This window comes from Macaca thibetana, chromosome 13, assembly GCF_024542745.1.
Source record: "Macaca thibetana thibetana isolate TM-01 chromosome 13, ASM2454274v1, whole genome shotgun sequence".
In the NCBI taxonomy this organism is placed as follows: domain Eukaryota; kingdom Metazoa; phylum Chordata; class Mammalia; order Primates; family Cercopithecidae; genus Macaca; species Macaca thibetana.
In genome coordinates, this window is record NC_065590.1 from 57,843,744 (window position 1) to 57,866,957 (window position 23,214).

The 23,214-nt window shown below is 38.4% G+C and overlaps 1 non-coding gene and 1 pseudogene across 2 annotated transcripts in view; both read left to right on the forward strand.

The window, feature by feature from the left end:
• The window catches only part of LOC126934259 (uncharacterized), a 1,193,286-nt pseudogene that overhangs the window by 353,662 nt on the left and 816,410 nt on the right, over positions 1-23,214 (forward strand). The gene's annotated exons all lie outside the window — the stretch shown is intronic.
• LOC126934606 (U6 spliceosomal RNA) lies at positions 11,930-12,036 on the forward strand. Its single transcript, XR_007719058.1, has one exon. It is a non-coding gene; the product is annotated as a U6 spliceosomal RNA (small nuclear RNA).

The window sequence follows — 23,214 nt, forward strand, 5'->3', positions numbered from 1 at the left end:
TTTTTGTATCAGAATGATGCTGGCCTCATAAAATGAGTTAGGGGAGGATTCCTTCTTCTTCCACTGACTGGAATAGTTTCAGAAGGAATGGTACCAGCTCCTGTTTGTACATCTGGTAGAATTTGGCTGTGAATCCGTCTGGTCCTGGACTTTTTTTAGTTGGTAGGCTATTGTTGCGTCAATTTCAGAACCTACTATTGGTCTATTCAGAGATTCAACTTTTTCCTGGTTTAGTCTTGGGAGGGTGTATGTGTCCAGGAATTTATCCATTTCATCTAGATTTTCTACTTTATTTGTGTAGAGGTGTCTATAGTATTATCTGATGGTAGTTTGTACTTCTGTGGGATCATTGGTGATATCCCCTTTACCAGTTTTTATTGCATCTATTTGACTCTTATCTCTTTTCTCCTTTATTAGTCTTGCTAGTAGTCTATTTTGTTGATCTTTTCAAAAAACCAGCTCCTGGATTCATTGATTTTTTGAAGTGATTTTTGTATCTCTATCTCCTTCAGTTCTGCTCCAATCTTAGTTATTTCTTGTCTTCTGCTAGCTTTTGAATTTGTTTGCTCTTGCTTCTCTAGTTCTTTTAAATGTGATATTAGGGTGTCAATTTTAGATCTTTCCTGCTTTCTCTTGTGGGCATTTGGTGCTATAAATTTCCCTCTATGCACTGCTTCAAATGTGGCCCAGAAATTCTTTGTGTCTGTGTCCCAGACACATGGAAAGTTGTGTCTTCGTTCTCATTAGTTTCAAAGAACATCTTTATTTCTGCCTTCATTCGTTATTTACCCAGTAGTCATTCAGGAGCAGGTTGTTCAGTTTCCATGTAGTTTCCATGCGGTCTTGAGTGAATCTCTTAATCCTGAGTTCTAATTTGATTGCACTGTGGTCTGAGAGACAGTTTGTTGTGATTTCTGTTCTTTTACATTTGCTGAGGAGTGCTTTACTTCCAATTATGTGGTCAATTTTGGAGTAAGTGTGATGTGGTGCTGAGAAAAATGTATATTATGTTGACTCGGGGTGGAGAGTTCTGTAGATTTCTATTAGGTCTGCTTGGTGCAGAGCTGAGTTCAAGTCCTGGATATCCTTGTTATTTTCTATCTCTTTGATCTGTCTAATATCAACAATGCAGTGTTAAAGTCTCCCACTATTATTGTGTGGGAGTCTAAGTCTCTTTGTAGGTCTCTAAGAACTTGCTTTATGAATCTGGGTGCTCCTGTATTGGGCGCATATATATTTAAGATAGTTCTTCTCATTGCATTGATCCCTTTACTATTATGTAATGGCCTTCTTTGTCTCTTGATCTTTGTTGGTTTAAAGTCTGTTTTATCAGAGACTAGGATTGCGACCCTGCTTTTTTTTTTTTCTTTCCATTTGCTTGGTTAGTCTTCCTCCATCCCTTTATTTTGAGCCTATGTGTGTCTTTGCTTGTGGGATGGGTCTCCTGAATACAGCACACTGATGGGTCTTGACTCTATGCAATTTGCCAGTCTGTGTCTTTTAAATGGGGCATTTAGCCCATTTCCATTTAAGGCTAATATTATTATGTGTGAATTTGAGCCTGTCATTATGATGTTAGCTGGTTATTCTGCCCATTAGTTGATGCCGTTTCTTCCTAGCATCGATGGTCTTTCCAATTTGGCATATTTTTGCAGTGGCCGGTGCCAGTTGTTCTTTTCCATGTTTAGTACTTCCTTCAGGAGCTCTTGTAGGGCAGGACTGGTGGTGACAAAATCTCTCAGCATTTCCTTATCTGTAAATTATTTTATTTCTCCTTCACTTATGAAGCTTACTATGGCTGGATATGAAATTCTGGGTTGAAAATTCTTTTCTTTAAGAATGTTGAATATTCGCCCCCACTCTCTTCTGGTTTGTAGAGTTTCTGCCGAGAGATCTGCTGTTGGTCTGATGGGCTTCCCTTTGTCGGTAACCCGACCTTTCTCTCTGGCTGACCTTAACATTTTTTCCTTCATTTCAACCTTGGTGAATCTGATGATTATGCGTGTTGGGATTGCTCTTCTTGAGGAATATCTTTGTGGTGTTGTCTGCATTCCCTGAATTTGAATGTTGGCCTTCCTTGCTAGGTTGGTGAAATTCTCCTGGATAATGTGCTGAAGAGTGTTTTCCAACTTGGTTCCATTCTCTCCATCACTTTCAGGTATACCAGTCAAATATAGATTTGGTCTTTTCACATAGTGCCATATTTGTTGGAGGTTTTGTTCGTTTCTTTTTACTCTTTTTTCTCTAATCTTGTCTTCTAGCTTTATTTCGTTAATTTGATCTTCAATCACTGATATCCTTTCTTCCTCATGATCGATTTGGCTGTTGAAACTTGTGTATGCTTCACGAAGTTTTCATGCTGTTTTTCAGCTCCATCGGGTTATTTATTTTCTTCTCTACACTGGTTATTCTAGTTAGTCATTGGTCTAACCATTTTTCTTCATTTTTGAAATCTGAATTTAAAAATCTACAGTGAGCACATATAGGATGCATTTTTTCTATTAAAAATTTAAAGTTAGCCCAGAAAAAGTTGTCTGTTAACATATCCTGTTCAAAATGTAGAATGGTCCAATTGTTAAAAGGTCTAAACAATGCACATTTGATAGCAAAAGTATCATTTGGAGACACTGGTCATGCCCTCATTCATTTGAAAGGAAATTTGCAACACTGCCATTACTATTTTGTCACCACTTTGCCAAATTGCACACATTCAGTTAATTTTGAAGGACTGAAAATTAGATATGACTCATGTTATTCATCAAAAATTATAGTAATATTAACATGCTTTCAGGCAGTAAATACACACACTTGTAGCCAAACCAAGTTATCCTCATGAAGATCACCTCATTTTTCAATAATATTCCATCTTCAAAGTTTTGCTGATGCAGTTTTTGTCTTCTTGATTGTCCTCACCCCTTTTGTGGCCAATCATTTCCTCAAGGCCCACTTTGTTCCAAAGGCTTGTTCAGCCCACACTGATAACTCCTCTTTGTATAGTCTGTTTGATTATCTGGTTATGTTGTGGCTTATCTTATGTATGTGCAGGCCCTCAATAAAACAGTGATTAATTGAATATTTGAAATCTCTCAGAAACTCTGAGCTTCATGTGCAGCACTTGAGCAGAAAACTTTGATTATTTAAATTTCTTCAAATTGTAATAAATCAAGCATTTAGATTTCCAGAGAAAAAGAGCAATCCCAGTGATATGGTTTGACTATGTCCCCACCCAAATCTCATCTTGAATTGTAGCTCCCATAATCCACATGTGTCGTGGGAGGTAACTGAATCTTGGGGGTGGGTTTTTCCCGTGCTGTTCTCTAATAGTGTATAAGTGTCATGAGATCTGATGGTTTTATAAAGGACGGTTCCCATACACATGCTGTCTTGCCTGCCACCAAGTAAGATGTGCCTTTGCTCTTCCTTCATCTTCCACCATGATTGAGGCACCCCCAGCCATATGGAGCTGTGAGACCAATAAACCTCTTTCCTTTATAAATTACCCAGTCTTGGGTATGTCTTTATTAGCATCGTGAGTAGGGACTAATACACCCAGCTTCCATCCTTTCCCTTGCAGCAGGAGAGAAAGGGATATATATTTCCTGATTATGAGCATTTCTCATTTCTTCTGAGCTGTGACATCACTTTTAGTAAGGGACTCTCCTTCCCAGTGGAATGCACTGGTGTTTGAGCAGGCATACCCTCATTTTGGAGACTTGTGAGGGGCATGTGGCAGGAAGGAGTTTTAGTAAATGAGGAAACATCTCTGCACTAGCAGCTTTTACTTGTTGTGAACAAACTCATTTTGAAGACCCCTTATTCTCCTCTACCTCCTTCCTGAGTATCCTGCTTATCATCTGGAGATGAGAGAAGATGGTTTTAGCAGAGACACTTTCAAGTTAGTATTTCCTGGAGCCAGAGCAGAGACAGACAACTAGTGTTGCATTATGGAGGTATAAGGAAATGGGGTTGTTTCAAAAGCTATAAAAGTTTCCTTTATTGGCTTCTCTTTTTCACACTGGTTGTTTAAATCTGAATATTTCCTAGCTTTTTGCAGATGATGAAATAGGTAGAAAGAAATGTTTAGCTAATAAAGTGCATGTTATTAGGCAAGCTGCATCATCACTTTCTTCTAACAGGATTTAACAGTCTGTTCTTTTTTCATTTTTAAAAAATCCCTGCCACTATTCCAGGGGTCAGAGGATGCCACTCCTTCAGGGGTCAGTGCATGTTTGTCTCCTGATCGTGCCACAGGAATGTGATTGTAATCTCAGCATCATGGTGGCCATTCTCAACAGTCCCTCTTTCCTGGACATGATCCTCTTTCCCTGGGATTTGTACAGATAAAAGACTGTTTGGGCTGGGCGTGGTGGCTCACACCTGTAATCCCAACACTTTGGGAGGCCAAGGCGAGTGGATCACGATGTCAGGAGATTGAGACCATCCTGGTTAACAGGGTGAAACTCCTCTTCTACTAAGAAATACAAGAAATTAGCCAGGTGTGGTGGTGGGTGCCTGTAGTCCCCGCTACTGGGGAGGCTGAGGCAGGAGAATGGCATGAACCCGGGAGGCAGAGCTTGCAGTGAGCCAAGATAGTGCCACTGCACTCCAGCCAGGGAAACAGAGCGAGACTTCATCTCAAAAAAAAACAAAAAAACAAACAAACAAACAAACAAAAAAACACTGCTTATCCAGGCCAAAAGGAGTTGGCCAGGTTCAAAAGTAGAGCACACCACCAGTTATGCTGTGAAGTAGGCAAAGTTGTCTTCAGTACTTGAGGCTCCAGTGTTTGGAATATTGCCTTTGTGATTCCCAGGCCAGCCTGTCTCCACACTTTACTTCTCCCTTCAGCACCAAAGAGAGTATGATTTGTGCATATACTACATAACATGCCAAGTAAAGAAGTTGGTTGTACATCTTAATTGTCAATTCCAGTAGGGACAATGTTAGTCTTTCTGTTACCCACATGAGTGAGGTTCAGAAAGGGTTTCTTACACACCGATACGCTAATTGTCATCTGAGAGGAGTGCCCTGAGTCATTCTCCCCTAGCTGTTTATGCATTAATCATTCCCAAGCACTATAGAGAAAGGGTTATCAGCCCAGTCCCCAGAATCAGATGCCTGAGTTAAAAGAATGGCTTTAGCACTCTACAGCTGGTTGACATTGGGCAAATTGTTTGACTTCCTAGTGCTTGAATTTTTTTCGTATATAAAGCAGGAATAATAACCAAATCTACCCCATAAGTATGTTGTGAAGATTAAATAAATTCATACATGAAAAGCACTTTGAACAGTGTTTATCACATTGCAATCTATGAAAGTTATTATAATATTCTTATTCATTTCTTAAACTACTTGAGAGTGCTCCTCTTTTCTAATGTCTCTCTTATAGTACCTAACTTAGAGGGGCTTGCTTCCTCCGTGACCGGGGATGGTTGGACCAGGCAAAGAAATAAGAAAAGATCTATGAAAGGAAACTAGATATAATTATAAGAATTTAACTAATGCATCAAAAATGTATAGAATCACAGGACTGAAAGTAAGTCAGAGATAGTTTAATCTATGGTTATCAAAAGTGGAAATATCAATAAGAATAACATAGGGAGTTTAAATACACATGCCATCACCCCAGTACACACACACATACAAACACACACCCCAATGCAACACCCCCAACTTCATCCCATCCGACATCTACCAAACCCCAACCAGGGATTCTGATAGATTTGTTGAGGGCCACAACTATGTGTATTTTGAAAAAGACTATATGAGGATTCTGATGTATCTCTACCAACCCCTTACCCACTGGTGTCTACATATCCTGTCTAATACTCTCAGTTTATAGAGAAGAAAAAAAAATGATACCAAGAGAGGATAAATAGCTCTGCCAAAGACAAGTTGCTAACAACTGTAGACTAGCGCTTCTCTGGTTTTTATCTCTACCCTGATAGTTTAGGTCTCCAGCCTCTGGTGACATATGGTTTCCCCCAAATAAAATAGTTTCTGGAAGCCCTCAAGGGATATTCCACTTATGCTTAAAATCAAACTGTCCTGTTAGCCACTGCATGGTTCCTCTGTTCCTCTTCTCCCTTTCTTAATCAGCTATTTGAATTACTCATTCATGCTTTATATACATCTGGGTCCATGGCACCTCCAGGACCTATAGCATTTTTGGTTCCCACTGCTGCTTCTGCTGAGCATGCTGCTTGTGTTAGGCACTGCTGCCCCTCCTATCGGTGCTGTCATCTCCCCCTGGGCACTCTACCCCCACTGATGGCCTGGGACTTTTTTTTTTTTAATTTTTTTTTTTTATTTTTTTTTGGCCTGGGACTTTTAAGATGCCAAAGGTTTGTGCCGTGTAATGCTTTCTTATGTTATAGAGAAAAGTAAGATAGTGTAACTTACATTGCAGCCCACCACCAAGATTTAGCAGAACAGCTCTTTCTTTCAGCTTCTTATTTATGGCTCCTGTTTTCCTCCCTGTGTCTCTTGCTGGCATTGTGTCTGAAAATGAATAGACAAACAGGACTAAGACACAATAAGGGATTCATACAACTAAGGCTTTGTTTCCACCTTAATTTGGCTTTCTGATTCTCCCTTCCATAAAGACAAGTGCTGTAAGACTGAATTCATAAGTTAAAAAAATAGCAGTAATAAAAACCACTCTTTGAGCACTTACTCTGTGTAGGCATGGCATTAAGCACTTTACCAACATTAATTCATTTAATATTCATAGGCATCCTTGACAAAGGTAATATTACTATCACTGTGAATGAATGAAACTGAAAGGTGTTTAGTCACTTGCCCAAGGTCTCAAAACTGGCAATGGGCGAAGTAGATGTTCTAGCCAAGTGTGCTTTCCTCCAGAATCGAAGCTCCTAATTACTTTATTTTAATGCCTAGGGCTACACTTTAGAGAGCTTGGAAAAATCACTAAAATTATATTTAAAATGATGTATGCATGTGCTTTTTACCCTCTAGAGATAAATTTCAGGCGCTCAAAGGGCAAAAAGAATGTCCTAGCATTTTGTTGAGCTTTCCTGTAGGAAGCTGTACAATCTCTTATGAAAATAGACTCCTGCTATGTCTGTCCCATTGGGTCATCGAACCTGCCCAAACATGCCTGATATTTCAGTAGTGGATCAGTTCAGGCTTCTACTGTGACAAGTAGCAGAGCCAAGATGATGTATTTAGCTATGTTAAGCTGACTCAAGCTTAACACAAGATCATGTGCCTCTCATTTGCCTACCTTCATAGATTTTGTACCTGAAACCTTTCTGGGTTACTGAAGATCCTATGGAATCAGGGGGTTGAGGAGAAGGAAACACAAAGAATCCAACCCACTGTGAGAAGACTAAAAGCCCAGTTGGTGGAAGCCACCTCTCTGGGTGGCCAGGGTAACAGCATGCCTCCCCACCTGTGTCTGCTTAGGCAGCCCCTTGGGGTTACTTAGCATGCTGCAGCTGTGCAGATTTCCATCTCTGATAAAAGTTTGCCTGAGAGGTACTTGCTGATGATTGTCAACAATCAAATGAATTATAGATGATGTTGGTAAACAAAATGCTGCCTTGATAAATGATAAGTTGGCTCTCCTCTGACATGACTGCTAAGTCATTCAAAGTGCTGATTAAACCCATTACTGTAAAATAATCACTATCCATTACCTTTAATGTCGTGAACTGACAACCTAGTTAAGGCAGCTGATGGTGTCAGCAAAGTGATTTGTTGTACTGCATGTCCATCGTCAATAAATCACTTCAATAAATCAATGAACAGTAGCAATAAAACAATATATTTTCACATTTCCTGACATTCAATTACAGAGCGTGTATACTGACTTATTCTTAAACACAACACTGAGATGGAAGGATTCAACGTTCACCAGCAATGAACGCAGGATTAATTCTATTTTGGCCCAGACCAGACGAGGCTTCTATAATTATGTTTGTGTGCATGTGTGTGTATGCATACATGTATGCCTTCTTCAGCTACAGTACTTACCTAGCTGCTGCTGCCAAGATAACACATTACACAAGCAAAACGATAATCCTAAAGGTGTTCCTTGTCTTGAACTTAGATAAAGGTAATAACATGTAGAATACAGAGCTGTGACCAGGAATTTAGAGACCTGAGAAAGTTTTTAACCAACTGTTTGACCTCATGCAATTCACTTAACCTTTCTTAAGTGAAACAGATGTTGTTTCATCTGTAAAGTGGGGATAATATCTGCTTACTGCAGACAATGATTACACAATCAGCTGAGATAACATACATGAGAATGCTTTATGAAATACAACACTTCTTTCTAAATTACTTTTCATTTTTCTTATTCTGAAGCCACTATTACCTCTAAAACTCTAATTTTATATATTAAATGCTCTTTCCAGCTATAGAGGTCTTGTAAGCAATTAAGTCTTAGCTAACTCAATTTTTAATACAGTAATGTTTTATGTACTGAATCTTTCTTTATTCACCCACAAGTTATCTAGTACTTGATTTTGTGCCAAACAATGTGCTAGGCCCAGAGAAGACAATAGTGAAAAAAGAGTTCACCATTTCATGATAAAAATAGAAGAGAAATAGGAAAGTAACAAAATCTGTAAAAATCATCATATAGATGCTTTCTAAATATCAAAACATTTTCTTTTAGCTACTATGGTAGAATTTTTGAAAATTATATTGCACACTCTGAGTCTTCAACTCAGTTTCACAAATATTTTCCAGAAAACTTGGATACAAAGGCCCATGCAGGTGACACATGTAAGTATAATTCAGGCCCTCTGAAGGGCCTGCTTTCTAACAGAGAGGAAAAATAAGTATTCTAATAACTATAGGATGAGACAGAATTTGTGACTAGCAATGAAAAAGGTAACTACCAAGACTCGTCATGATTAGAAGAAAGTAAAATTACATCTGATTGGGCAAGCACCTAGACATGATTAACATTAGAGATGGTTCTGGTAGGGTGAGTAAAATGCCAATAATCAGAATAAGGCAATGTGGTGATGGAGGAAGTGATCATTCAGAGAAAGATGTTCCCAATGGAGAGATATACAAAGGCAAAGGTAAGAATAAGGGAAAGCACAATGTGGTGCAGGAATTGGTGAGTTCATCCACTTCGGTTGATGTACTAGTTTAAAGAGGGTAAGTTATGTGTAGTAACAGATTAACTTCAAAATCCCAGTAGCACAACAAACCAACACACATCAAATGTTTATTTTTTGCTCACACGCTAGATCAATGAAATGTCAGATTCCACCACTTTGTAGCTACAGGATCTGAAATGTGCAACTTTCCTTGTTACTTCAGGAAAAGAATAAAGAAGCATGGAGAACTCATGCCTGTTCTTCTAGGCGCAGGCACAGAAATGACATACGTTCTTTCTGCTAACAGCCAGTTAACCAGAACTAGCTGTATGGCCTGCTCAATGGCAAGAAGCTGCATAAAGTGGAAGAAAGGAGATTATTTGGTGAGCATTGTTATCTCTTTCATGGCTGGGCTATGAAACATATACAATGGAGAATAAAAGTTAAAATGGAAAATGTCAGCCACTTCTAGCAGTGACTTTCAGGATGTGGAATTTACACTAACCCTAGAAACGGGGATGACATTGGATGAACAAGATTAGGAGGATGATCTGATTGGGTTTGGTGATAATCTAGCTGTTAACCAGAAGGTCTGAAGGTGGTTTCCTGGATAAATTGTGAGAGAAGAGGGAGATTGGTGTGGTGCCTATCTCAGGGAAAGAAAGAGAGAGAAATTTAAAGCCTAAACATACCATGGTCATGACAATGGAAAACAGAGGGCATATGTGAGAAAATGATGAAAGTAAAAGTCTATTCGATTTGGCCATTAATTCAACATGGGACATGAGGAGTAGAGAGTACAGAAAGGAGAAATCCAGGGACTTTAGTCATAGTGGTATCATTGTATAGGCAGTCCACAGAAGAAGCCACTCTGGAGACTTCATACCAAGAATATAAATACCTATGATATAAAGTTATCATTATATATATAAAAAATAAAGTATGGAGCTGGAGTAGAGCAACTACAGCAGAAGCCAAAGATGTGAGTCGGATTTAGTGTGTCTTGATATCCATTCAAAAATCGTCTAATAAATGGCCAGGTACAGTGGCTTACACCTGTAATCCCAGCACTTTGGGAGGCTGAGGTGGGCAGATCATGAGGTCAGGAGATTGAGACCCTCCTGGCTAACACAGTGAAATCCTGTCTCAATTAAAAACACATAAAAAAAAATTAGCCAGGCATGGTGGCGGGCACCTGTAGTCCTAGCTATTTGGGAGGATGAGGCAGGAGAATGACGTGAACCCAGGAAGTGGAGCTAGCAGTGAGCCAAGATCACACCACTGCACTCCAGCCTGGGTGACAGAGCAAAATTCCGTCTCAAAAAAAAAAAAAGTCTAATAAGCCACTCTATTTCTTTACCAATGTGATGATCATGCCAAGCATCACTATAAAGATAACATGCATCTTGTACATCAGCAACCATGGTACTTTTCAAAAAATTCAATGTGTCTTACCATCCATAAATAATTACTATTAATGATTAGACAATATTCTTTCAAAGTTTCCATTTGTAGCATAGGAAAATCAGAGTGCCTGTGTTCTACCTTTCATTCTAACTAGGTGTCAGAACTCAGAAAAATTATTCCCTGACTCTGCATTTCAATTTCCTCTTGTGATCTGTGTTGTTTGCTAAACAGTTGACTATTTTATGATCTCTTCTTTATGAGTTGATTCTTTTGTGAGCCCCTGGTCATTCTCTGTAAATTTTAGTTGCCGTTACCAATGTTGCATATGCTTTATGTTTTTCTCTTTAGTCCTTATTGTATGCTATATATTTTCCATTTTGTCTCTATTTTTAGTCAGTCTCTTCCACTAGAATATAAAGTCCATGGCAATGAAAACACATTTTTGTATATAAATGCTCAGTACCTAGAGAGCTCTAGGAATGTTAGTAATAATAAGAAGAATATCATTACCATCAAAAGGGCTTGTAATTGGACTTGGCAGCAATTTGAATACAGGAACTGCTTGCTTCTTGAACTGGAAGTGTGTATCTCTGACCATATTTCAACATGATTTTTAATATCTACATAATATTCCACTGTAGCTATTCTTTCAATGTATACTGCCATGATTCTTTCATATTTGCATTCTCTTCTCACTATGCTCCATACTATGACAAATATTTCTGCACATATAATTTTGCATTTTTCTCACATTATTATATTTCTAAAAGAAGAATTTGTGGGTAAAAGTATAACAACTTTTGTAATTAAATTTATTTTTTGCCAAATTGTCTCTTAGAAGGGCATTATCAATTTACATTTTCCATAAATGAAAGTAGCTTTCAAGGGATGAGTAAGACCATGGCCTCTTAGTAGCCTCTAGGTCCAAATCTTAGCTCAGTCTTATCTGGTTGAAGGCACTGGGCAAGTTCTTGAACTCTTCTTAGTATCCACAACTGAAAAATAGGTAAAATATCAAATTGTATTGTTGTTCTGAAAATTAAATGTCAAAATATACATAAAATATAAAATGGGATCTGACATATAGGACTTAGTAAATAAAATTCAACCATTATTGTTTCAGTATATGAAATTGTCTTTTCACCATATCTTTATTAACACAATATATTTTTCTTTTATAATCTCAGAGCCTTAATATGATTTTGTTAATTAAATTAGTATTTATTTAATCACTAGTGACAATGAATATTATCTCTTCTATTATAAGATTTACTTAAATATTAAGGAAACATTCTTTATATATCTCATATACATATTAATGAATACAAATTAATATTAAGACAATTCCTTATATGTATTATAAAAGCATTTCCAGACTATGACTTGCCTTTTCATTGTATCTGTAAGTTTATTTGTCTCACCAAATTAAAATGTTTACAGTGCTCGCTATGGCAGCACATATACTAAAATTGGAACAATACAAAGAAGACTAGCATAGCCCCTGCACAAGGATGACATGCAAATTCGTGAAGTGTTCCATATTTTTCAAGATGACCGAATAGGAAACAGCTCCAGTCTGCAGCTCCCAGCGTGATCAACACAGAAAATGGGTGATTTTGCATTTCCAACTGAGGTACCTGGTTCATCTCATTGGGACTGGTTGGACAGTGGGTGCAGCCCACGAAGGGCAAGCCGAAGCAGGGTGAAGCATCGCCTCACCTGAGAAGTGCAAGGGGTTGGGGGATGTCCCTTTGCTAGCCAAGGGAAGCCGTGACAGACTGTAGCAGAAAAATCAGGACACTGCTACCCAAATACTACGCTTTTGCAATGGTCTTAGCAAATGGCACACCAGGAGATAATATGCCTCATCTGGCTCAACAAATCCCATGCCAACAGAGCCTTGCTCTCTGCTAGCGCAGCAGTCCGAGATCCAGCTGTGAGGTGGTAGCCTGGCTGGGAGAGGGACATCTGCCATTGCTGAGGCTTGAGTAGGTAAACAAAGCAGCCCAGAAGCTCAAACTGGGTGGAGCCCACCTCAGTTCAATGAGGCCTGCCTACCTCTGTAGACTCCACCTCTAGGGGCAGGGCATAGCTGAACAAAAGGCAGCAGAAACTTCTGCAGACTTAAACGTCCCTGTCTGACAGCTCTGAAGAGACCAGCAGTTTTCCCAGCATGGTGTTTGAGCTCTGAGAATAGACAGACTGCCTCCTCAAGTGGGTCCCTGATCGCTGTGTAGCCTAACTGGGCGACATCTCTCAGTACGGGCCAAATGACACCTCATACAGCCAGGTGCCCCTCTGAGATGAAGGTTCCAGAGGAGGGATCAGGCAGCAATATCTGCTGTTCTGCAGTCTCTGCTGGTGATACTCAGGCAAACAGGTCTGGAGTGAATACCTCCAGCAAACTCCAACGGACCTGCAGCTGAGGGACCTGACTGTTAGAAGGAAAACCAACACACAGAAAGGAATAGCATCAATATCAACAAAAAGGACATCCAAACCAAAACCCCATCTGTTGGTCACCAACATCAAAGACCAAAGGTAGATAAAACCACAAAGATGGGGAGAAACCAGAGCAGAAAACCTGAAAATTCTAAAACCCAGAGAGCCTCTTCTCCAAAGGACTGCAGCTCCTTACCAGCAATGGAACAAAGATGGACAGAGAATAACTTTGATGAGTTTACAGAAGTAGGCTTCAGAAGGTCGGTAATAACAAACTTCTCCAAACTAAAGGAGGATGTTTGAACCCATCGCAAACAAGCTAAAAACCTTGAAAAAAGATTAGCAGAACGGCCAACTAGAATAAACAGTGTAGAGAAGAACTTAAATGACCTGATGGAGCTGAAAACCATGGCACGAGAACTACATGAGGCATGCACAGGCTTCAATAGCCAATTTGATCAAGTGGAAGAAAGGATATCACTGATTGAAGATCAAATTAATGAAATAAAGCAAGGAGACAAGATTAGAGGAAAAAAAAGTAAAATGAAATGAACAAAGTCTCCAAGAAATATGGGACTACATGAAAAGACCAAATCTATGTTTGACTGGTATACCTGAAAGTGACGGGGAGAATGGAACCAAGCTGGAAAACACTCTTAAGGATATTATCCAGGAGAACTTCCCCAACCTAGCAAGGAAGGCCAACATTCAAATTCAGGAAATACAGAGACCACAACAATGATACTCCTTGAGTACAGCAATCCCAGGATACATAATTGTCAGATTCACCAAGGTTGAACAGAAGGAAAAAATGTTAAGGGCAGCCAGAGAGAAAGGTCAAGTTACCCACAGATGGAAGCCCATCAAACTAACAGCAGATCTCTTGGCAGAAACTCTACAAGCCAGAACAGAGTGGGGGTGAATATTCAACATTCTTAAGAAAAGAATTTTCAACATAGAATTTCATACCCAGTCAAACTAAGCTCCATAAGTGAAGGAGAAATAAAATCCTTTACAGAAAAGCAAATGCTGAGAGATTTTGTGACCACCAAGCCTGCCTTACAAGAGCTCCTGAAGGAAACACTAAACCTGGAAAGGAACAACCGGTACCAACCACTGCAAAAACATGCCAAATTGGAAAGACCATCGATGCTAGGAAGAAACGGCACCAACTAATGAGCAAAATAACCAGCTAACTTCATACTGACAGGATCAAATTCACACATAACAACATTAACCTTAAATGTAAACGGGCTAAATGCCCCATTTAAAAGGCACAGAGTGGCAAATTGAGTAAAGAGTCAAGACCCATCAGTGTGCTGTATTCAGAAGACCCATCTCACATGCAGAGACACACATAGGCTCCAAATAAAGGGATGGAGGAAGATCTACCAAGCAAATGGAAAGCAAAAAAAAAAAAAAAAAAAAAAAAAAAAAAAAAAAAAAAAAGCAGGGGTTGCAATCCTAGTCTCTGGTAAAACAGACTTTAAAATAACAAAGGTCAAAAGAGACAAGGGCATTACATCATGGTAAAGGGATCAATTCAACAAGAAGAGCTAACTATCCTAAATGAATATGCACCCAATACAGGAGCACCCAGATTCATAAAGCAAGTCCATAGAGACCTACAAAGAGACTTAGACTCCCACACAATAATAATGGGATACATGAACACCCCGCTGTCAATATTAGATCAACGAGACAGAAGGCTAATAAGCATATGCAGGACTTGAACTCAGATCTCCACCAAGCCGACCTAATAGACATCTACAGAACTCTCCATCCCAAATAAACAGAATATACATTCTCAGCAGCACATCACGCTTATTCCAAAATGGACCACATAGTTGGAAGTAAAACACTCCTCAGCAAATGTAAAAGAACAGAAATCACAACAAACTGTCTCTCAGACCACAGTGCAATCAAATTAGAACTAAGGACTAAGAAACTCCCTCAAAACTGCACAACTATATGGAAACTGAACAATCAGTTCCTGAATGACTACTGGGTAAATAACAAAATGAAGGCAGAAATAAAGATGTTCTTTGAAACCAATGAGAACAAAGACACAACATAACGGAATCTCTGGGACACATTTAAAGCACCGTGTAGAGGGAAATTTATAGCACTAAATGCCCACAAGAGAAAGCAGGAAAGATCTAAAACTGACACCCTCACATCACAATTAAAAGAACTAGAGAAGCTAGAGCAAACAAATTCAAAAGCTAGCAGAAGGCAAGAAATAACTAAGATCAGAGCAGAATTAAAGGAGATAGAGACACAAAAAACCCTTCAAAAAATCCATGAATCCAGGAGCTGGTTTTTGAAAAGATCAACAAAATTAAAAGACTGCTAGCAAGACTAAAAAGAAGAAAAGAGAGAAGAATCAAATCAACGCAATAAAAAAATGATAAAGGGGATATCACCACCAATCCCACAGAAATACAAACTACCATCGGAGAATATTTGTGTGAAGGTGTTTATAGTAAACTGGAAAATCTAGAAGAAATGGATAAATTCCTCGACCCACACCCCGCCACCCCAAGTCTAAGCCAGGAAGAAGTTCAATCCCTGAATAGACCAATAACAGACTCTGACATTGAAACAATAATTAATAGCAGACCAACCAAAAAAAGTCCAGGACCAGACGGATTCACAGCCAAATTCTACCAAAGGTAGAAAGAAGAGCTGATGCCATTCCTTCTGAAACTATTCCAATCAATAGAAAAAGAGGGAATCCTCCCTAACTCATTTTATGAGGCCAGCATCATCCTCATACCTGATGAACATTAATGTAAATATCCTGAGTAAAATACTGGCAAACCAAATCCAGCCACACATCAAAAAGCTTATCCACTAAGATCAACTTGGCTTCATCCCTGGGATGCAAGGCTGGTTCAACATATGCAAATCAATAAATGTACTCCATCACATAAACAGAACCAATGACAAAAACCACATGACTAACTCAATAGATGCAGAAAAGGCCTTTGACAAAATTCAACAGCCCTTCATGCTAAAAACTCTCAAAGAACTCGGTATTGATGGAACATATCTCAAAATAATAAGAACTATTTATGACAAACCCACAGCCAATGTCATACTGAATGGGCAAAAACTGGAAGCATACCCTCTGAAGACTGGCACAAGACAGGGATGCCCTTTCTTACCACTTCTATTCAACATAGTATTGGAAGTTCTGGCCAGGGCAATCAGGCAAGAGAAAGAAATTAAGAGTATTCAATTAGGAAAAGAGGAAGTCAAATTGTCCCTGTTTGTAGATGACATGATTGTATATTTAGAAAACCCCATTGTCTCAGCCCAAAATCTCCTTAAGCTGATAAGCAACTTCAGTAAAGTCTCAGGATACAAAATCAATGTGCAAAAACCACAAGCATTTCTATGCACCAATAAGAGACAGAGAGCCAAATCATGAGTGAACTCCCATTCACAATTGCTACAAAGAGAATAAAATACCTAGAAATCCAACTTACAAGGGATGCGAAGGACCTCTTCAAGCCTAACTGCAAACCACTGCTCAAGGAAATAAAAGAGGACACAAACAAATGGAAGAATATTCCATGCTCATGGATAGGAAGAATTGATATCGTGAAAATGGCCATACTGCCCAGGGTAATTTATACATTCAATGCCATTGCCATCGAGCTACTAATGACTTTCTTCACAGAATTGGAAAAAACTACTTTAAAGTTCATATGGAACCAAAAAAGAGCCCACATTGCCAAGACAATCCTAAGCAAAATGATCAAAGCTGGAGGCATCACACTACCTGACTTCAAACTATACTACAAGGCTACAGTAGCCAAAACAGCATGATGGTACAGAAGAGAGGCCTCTGCAATAACTTCACAAATCTACAACTATCTGATCTTTGACAAACCTGACAAAAACAAGCAATGGGGAAAGGATCCCATATTTAATAAATGGTGCTGGGAAAACTGGCTAGCCATATGTAGAAAGCTGAAACTGGATCCCTTCCTTACACCTTATACAAAAATTAATTCAAGATGGATTAAAGACTTAAATGTTAGACCTAAAACTATAAAAACCCTAGAAGAAAACCTAGGCAATACCATTCAGGACATAGGCATGGGCAAGGACTTCATGATTAAAACACCAAAAGCAAAGGCAACAAAAGCCAAAATAGACAAATGGGATCTTATTAAACTAAAGAGCTTCTGCACAGCAAAAGAAACTACCATCAGAGTGAACAGTCAACCTACAGAATGGGAGAAAATTTTTGCAATCTACCCATCTTACAAAGAGCTAATATCCAGAATCTACAAAGTGGGCAAAGGATTTGAACAGACACTTCTCAAAAGAAGATATTTATGCAGCCAACAGTCACATGAAAAAATGATCATCACTGGTCATCACAGAAATGCAAATCAAAACCACAATGAGATACTATCTCACACCAGTTAAAATGGTGATCATTAAAAAGTCAGGAAACAACAAGTACTGGAGAGGATGTGGAGAAACAGGAACACTTTTACACTCTTGGTGGGACTGTAAACTAGTTCAACCATTGTGGAAGACAGTGTTACAATTCCTCAAGGATCTAGAACTAGAAATACCATTTGACCCAGCCATCCCATTACTGGGCCTATACCCAAAGGATTATAAATCATGCTACTATGTAAGACACATGCACACATAAGTTGTCGTGTCACTATTCACAATAGCAGACTTGGAAACAACCCAAATGTCCATCAATGATAGACTGGATTAAGAAAATGTGGCACATACACACAATGGAATACCACGCAGCCATAAAAAAAGATGAGTTCCTGTCCTTTGTAGGGAGAAGGAAGAAGTTGGAAACCATCATTCTGAGCAAACTACTGCAAGGACAGAAAACCAAACACTGCATGTTCTCACTCATAGGTGGGAATTGAACAATGAGAACACTTGGACAGAGAGCGGGGAACATCACACACTGGGGCCTGTTGTGGGGTGGGGGAATGGTGGAGGGATAACATTAGGAGAAATACCTAATGTAAATGACGAGTTAATGGGTGCAGCAAACCAACATGGTACATGTATACCTATGTAACAAACCTGCAAGTTGTGCACATGTACCCTAGAATTCAAAGTATAATAAACAAAATAAATAAAAATGTTATCAAATCTATCACTATTTTCTCTTATGAGCTTCGTTTTGGGAGATATGCCTAGGCAGTTCTCCTTTACCAAGTATAACATTATTATTTACCTACTTCTTCTGTTGCTCTCAAGCTTCTGTTATTTATATTTAGAACTTCAGTCCATCTGGAATTTATTTTGGCTTAAGGCATGCTGTGAGAATCTAGATTTTTTTCACATGTTAATTCAATTGATGTGTTGACTGCTCTTCTATTCTTTGTGTGTGTGTGTGTGTGTGTGTGTGTGTTTTACTGCTAAGATAGTACCAAAGGTACCAACAATAAAAGGTTAACCAGATTAAATCCAGATCATTGTTTTATGCAAGAGTCTAATTCATAGATTCTGACTTGTCTTCTCTACACTTGTTAATAAGGTAAATAGGCTTTGTAACAACTATTTTCCTGAACGTATTCCTTTTAACCTCTGCCAAATTTGGTCTTCAGGTTAAGGTTGCTATTAAGAAGACCAAAAGCACTGTAAGCATTACCTTTGCAAAAGCATTGATAGACTCCCATAGCTATGCTGGTCTCTCTGGAGAAACTTGCAGAGAGAATTTCTAAATCTATATAAGACTACCCTGAAGACACTCATTGCACTGACTCTGCTTTGTAAAATTCTGTTTTTCTCCCTAAATGTCTCCCATTATCACAAACGATCTGGGAGATCATAGGGATTAACATTTCCCTATGGAAATCAAAGTTTGATGCTCCAAAACATACTTTAATTATTGTTTTCTTCCAGACTATAGAGTTAAATCTTTCCAAATATTCCTCCAAACTTACTAGTATTCACAATTTATTTGAAATACAATAAGGGTAGTTAAGGCCTCTTTCAGGCTTTATTGTTTTGGGCTCAGTGAGCCCATTCTTCCTATGTCTTGAACCTTAAAGGGATAGTGTTGCAATGAGAAACTTGATTATCAAGAGCTATTATTAATCTAATTGTCTCCCTTCCAGCCCCACCCCAGGTCTTTGAGTCAGACTCTCAGATATTTTCCTTTGGCTCATAAATGCAAGTCCTAATGAAGAGCTGGCCTTGAAGACAAACACTCAGGACCAGAATTTCTCTCTGAAGATTCTACCTTTCTTGAACTCATTAGACCTTGATTTTGGACTTTGAACTCTTGATTCTCTAACTTGACTTTGACAGCTGATTCTTGCTCTTATTAGATTTAGTCCTTTAATTTTCATCTGTTCATTTGCATTTGAAATATTCTATGTTCAAGTCAGTCTTGTTTATCCATTGTTCCTGTTATCTTTTAGGAAGATTTGGACATTCATGAATTACACAGTCACTGTTTGGTATAGATCTTTAACAGCCAATGCCTTTTTGGTAAGAAACTTTGCCATACCTGCTTACATCGGAGCTATAAACAAAGATAATAAGTCATATTTTATTTAACATAGCCACCTCTCTTTCCATCATCTTTACTATCTCCTATATACTTTTACTCATTATGTTTTCCTCTACTGAAATATCAAATCTTTGACATATTTTTGTATTTTCAAATCATAACCATCTCTTCAGGTCCTATTCAGATCCTGTCATCTCTATGAAGCCTCTTTAAACCTTCTTTTCATTTTTTTTTCCTTCTCTTTAGGACTTTTACTTTTCTTAAAATGTGTAGTTAATTATTACTATATATTTTCTTATTTAATGACATACTGTCTGGGTCTTGTTTCTTCAGCTAGATTATAATCTCCTTAAGGAAAGAAACTAGAATGTTCTGTAATTCCCACAATGACTAGTATCGTGTTAAATATACCATTAAGTGCTTAATAGATGTTGTCAACTGGTGGACTAGCAGCTCCATTTTACTGCACTGTAACCTAATGGAAAAATAAGATTAGCCTATTCTACTAGAATTAACACAAAGAAGCGAAATTCCCAATGTGCTTTTCTTGGCCATGTCATTGTCATCCATAAAACTCATCCATTTTCTTTACCTTCCTCCAGCTTTCCTCATCATTCTATAGATGACTGTATTTGATAAATATGCATTTACTTTACAAGAAATACTTCCTGAAAATATTTACTAGTTAGGTTTTAATATAAGACCTTAAACTCATTTTGTAATTTTATAAGTATTTTAGTAACCAACCCCACAGATTAGATAAGAAAAATTTTTTTCATGCTCAATATGTTGGAGAGAAAATGCAGATGTGGCATTTTCAAGGAACTTCTCCAAGTTCATATGCTTAGTAACTAGAACAAGAGAGACAAAACACAGTTTATCTGGCTTAAATCCAGTGGTCTCCAGAATAAGAAGAATGTGCTTTCTGCTAAGCCCTAATGCCTCTCAATTACCACAAGGTCAAATCACATTTAAAATTCATTCCACCTAAAAATGCACATAAACATTAAACAACAGCAATGTCCCAAATCTTATCATTAACCATTCCTCTACCATGCTTTACTGAAAATTTTAGAATTCAAGGCTGTGATTTGTCCATTTTATCCCCTTATTCTTTACCTTTCAGAACCAGTTAGTCTCTTAATTGAACCAATCTTTAAACTAGATAACATGTTCATTTTTCTGTCAGAGGTATTTCAGCTTATTTTTTGCTGAATTGGATATGAGGACTGTGTTTGAAATTAGTTAGGGAGATAGAGTGGCAAGTGTACCATGGCTACTTGCAAAATGCAATTAAGCCCTGGGATGGTGGCCAGGAGCCCTGGCAGGCAGAGACTCGAAACCAGGGGAGAGATTATATCGGAGCCATATTAGTGCCATCTAATTGCTGTTTTAATTTCCTCCCTTCAGCCATACTAGTTGTCCTGGCAGAGACTTGATGCTTCTAACACAAGAGTGAGAGCCAAAGTGAATTTAGCATCAGTTTGAATTTGTTTGTGTTTGAATTAGTCTGAGACATGGCCATGAGAAATTGTTTTCTTTACACCTTTGATGTCGTTCCAGGTGTTCCAGCTGCTTGTAGGTCATTAGGCTGCTGATTCGGCCCCGGCCCTAGCACTGGAAAATGATAGCTGATCAATTTTTGGTAGTCCATTCCCAAGTCAACTGTTAATAGATCAGTATGCATTCCAGAATTTGAGGCATTAGAAAAATACTTAGATATTGCACTGAGAGAAATGAACATTTAAATTCCTTTTGGTGGTAAGGAAGAAGGTAATACCAGGATATAAAATGTAATTTGCAGGAGAAAATCTTCTTTCTCCCAAATATCTTCTCCACTGTTACCTGTGATTGTGCATTACTTATAGTAGAAAGTTTCATTCACTTCAGACTCCTTTTAAAGATAAATTCCCGGAAATGGGAAGCCCATCAGCCCTGCCATGTCATTATGGATGAATAAGAGAGTCTGTGTCAGTGTGGATGAAATAAATATATCTAGGAGATGTTGTACAGGCTGGAGCAAATCTTACGCTGCAGCCATAACTGTCTTCCAGAGTGGCAATTGTTAACATGTAGCTTCTTAAGATTTAAATACACCTTGTTAAACCAACATTTTTCAAGTGTTATCTTACCAAGTTCACCAAATGCGGATATCAAGATCTTAAATGGCAATAATCAGATACTCAACTCAAAGCATACCTCCTGTAGTTAAAATTAACTACCTCAAAATTCTCTAAGAGATTTATTTCCTTTAGGTTACTCTGCAAATGCCTGTCATCTATTTCTTTTACTATTTGCATCTCTGTTTGCAAGATGCTGGAATTACATCTATATCTTTGTTCTGAGTGCTTGATATAGAATCCTCAAAAAATAATTCAGCATTCTGCATTTTGCTTGTGCTGCAGAATTGGGAAGGGTAAAGTAACTTCAAGTTTAGAGTCCAACTTTCAAAAATATTAATCACATGGAAATTGGATACCATTGTACATCCTGTATAACAAATGGAAACGTTTTCTTTAGCTGCAGAAATTTGTTTGCCCCTCTAACCATTTCACTTCTAAGTCATGCAAACAACTCAAACAGGACTCGAGGTGAGAGCAAAAGCATTTGCTGTACTCCTCCGTCAACTCTAGCCTTTCCTTTGCCAAGCATTAATACCATGGGCCACCACCATAGACTGTCATTTTCTTGGAGAGGAAAAAGGAACCAAGAGAAGATTATGGAAAGTGGGGCCCTATTTAGAACAGAAGCATAGAAAGAAATCTGGTGTTCTGCTAACTCCCCACACAAGTCCCCTTTCTGTAGTCTGTTCTGTTCTGTTCTCTCCTAGCTGACACCTCTTTTCTCTCCATTGCATTTCAAAACATTTCTTGATTTCAGTGAGTCAGATGGAAAAGAGCACTGGACTGAGAGTTGAGCAACCACAGATTTAGTTCCAACCATTCAACCTATTTTCAGTAAAAACTTGGGCAAGTAGGTCAGTCACTTGGATGCCATCCTCTACGACTTAAAAAATGGGTGTGCCCATCTCAGCTAGAGAGGTGCTAAGCAGACCCAGCCCGGCTACTTGGCCACATCTCCACTCCTAGCACTCCAATATGATTGAAGAGGTTCACAGAGAGGATGTGTGACCACCGTACTTATATCCCTAGTAAGGAATTACTGAGAAATTTCTGTGGGTATTTTTCCTAGGTTGGTGTTCTGTGTTAGTACAACAGGCAATTTTTTGGAACATGTTGTAGGTAGCAATGCCTATAATCCCACCATCACAGCTTTTTTTTTCCTGTGGAATATTCCTATTATTTATATTAATCTGTTTAGTTAAAATAGCAATGCCATAATATGGATCAAAAAAAAAAAAAATCCGTAACTCCTCCTTAGCCATTGACAGCAGAATGTCCTATACACCACCACCGCTGTGGTAGGATAAACAGTGGAACCCCAAAGATGTTCATGTCCTAATCCCCAAAACATAAATATGTTACATTACCTGGAAAAGGGGACTTTGCAAATATGGTTAAGCAGAGAATTTTGAGATAGGGAGATTATCCCGGACTATTCAAACAGGCCTTTGGGCCTTATTACTGTGGTAATAAGAGTCCTTTTAAGAAAAAGGTATAAAGGTCAGAGACAGAGAAAGTGATTAGAATATAATACACTGCTGACTTTGAAGATAGATAATAAAACCATAAGCCAAGGAATGTGGGCAGCCTCTAGAAGCCATAAAAGGCAAATAAACACATTATCTCCTAGAGTCTCCAG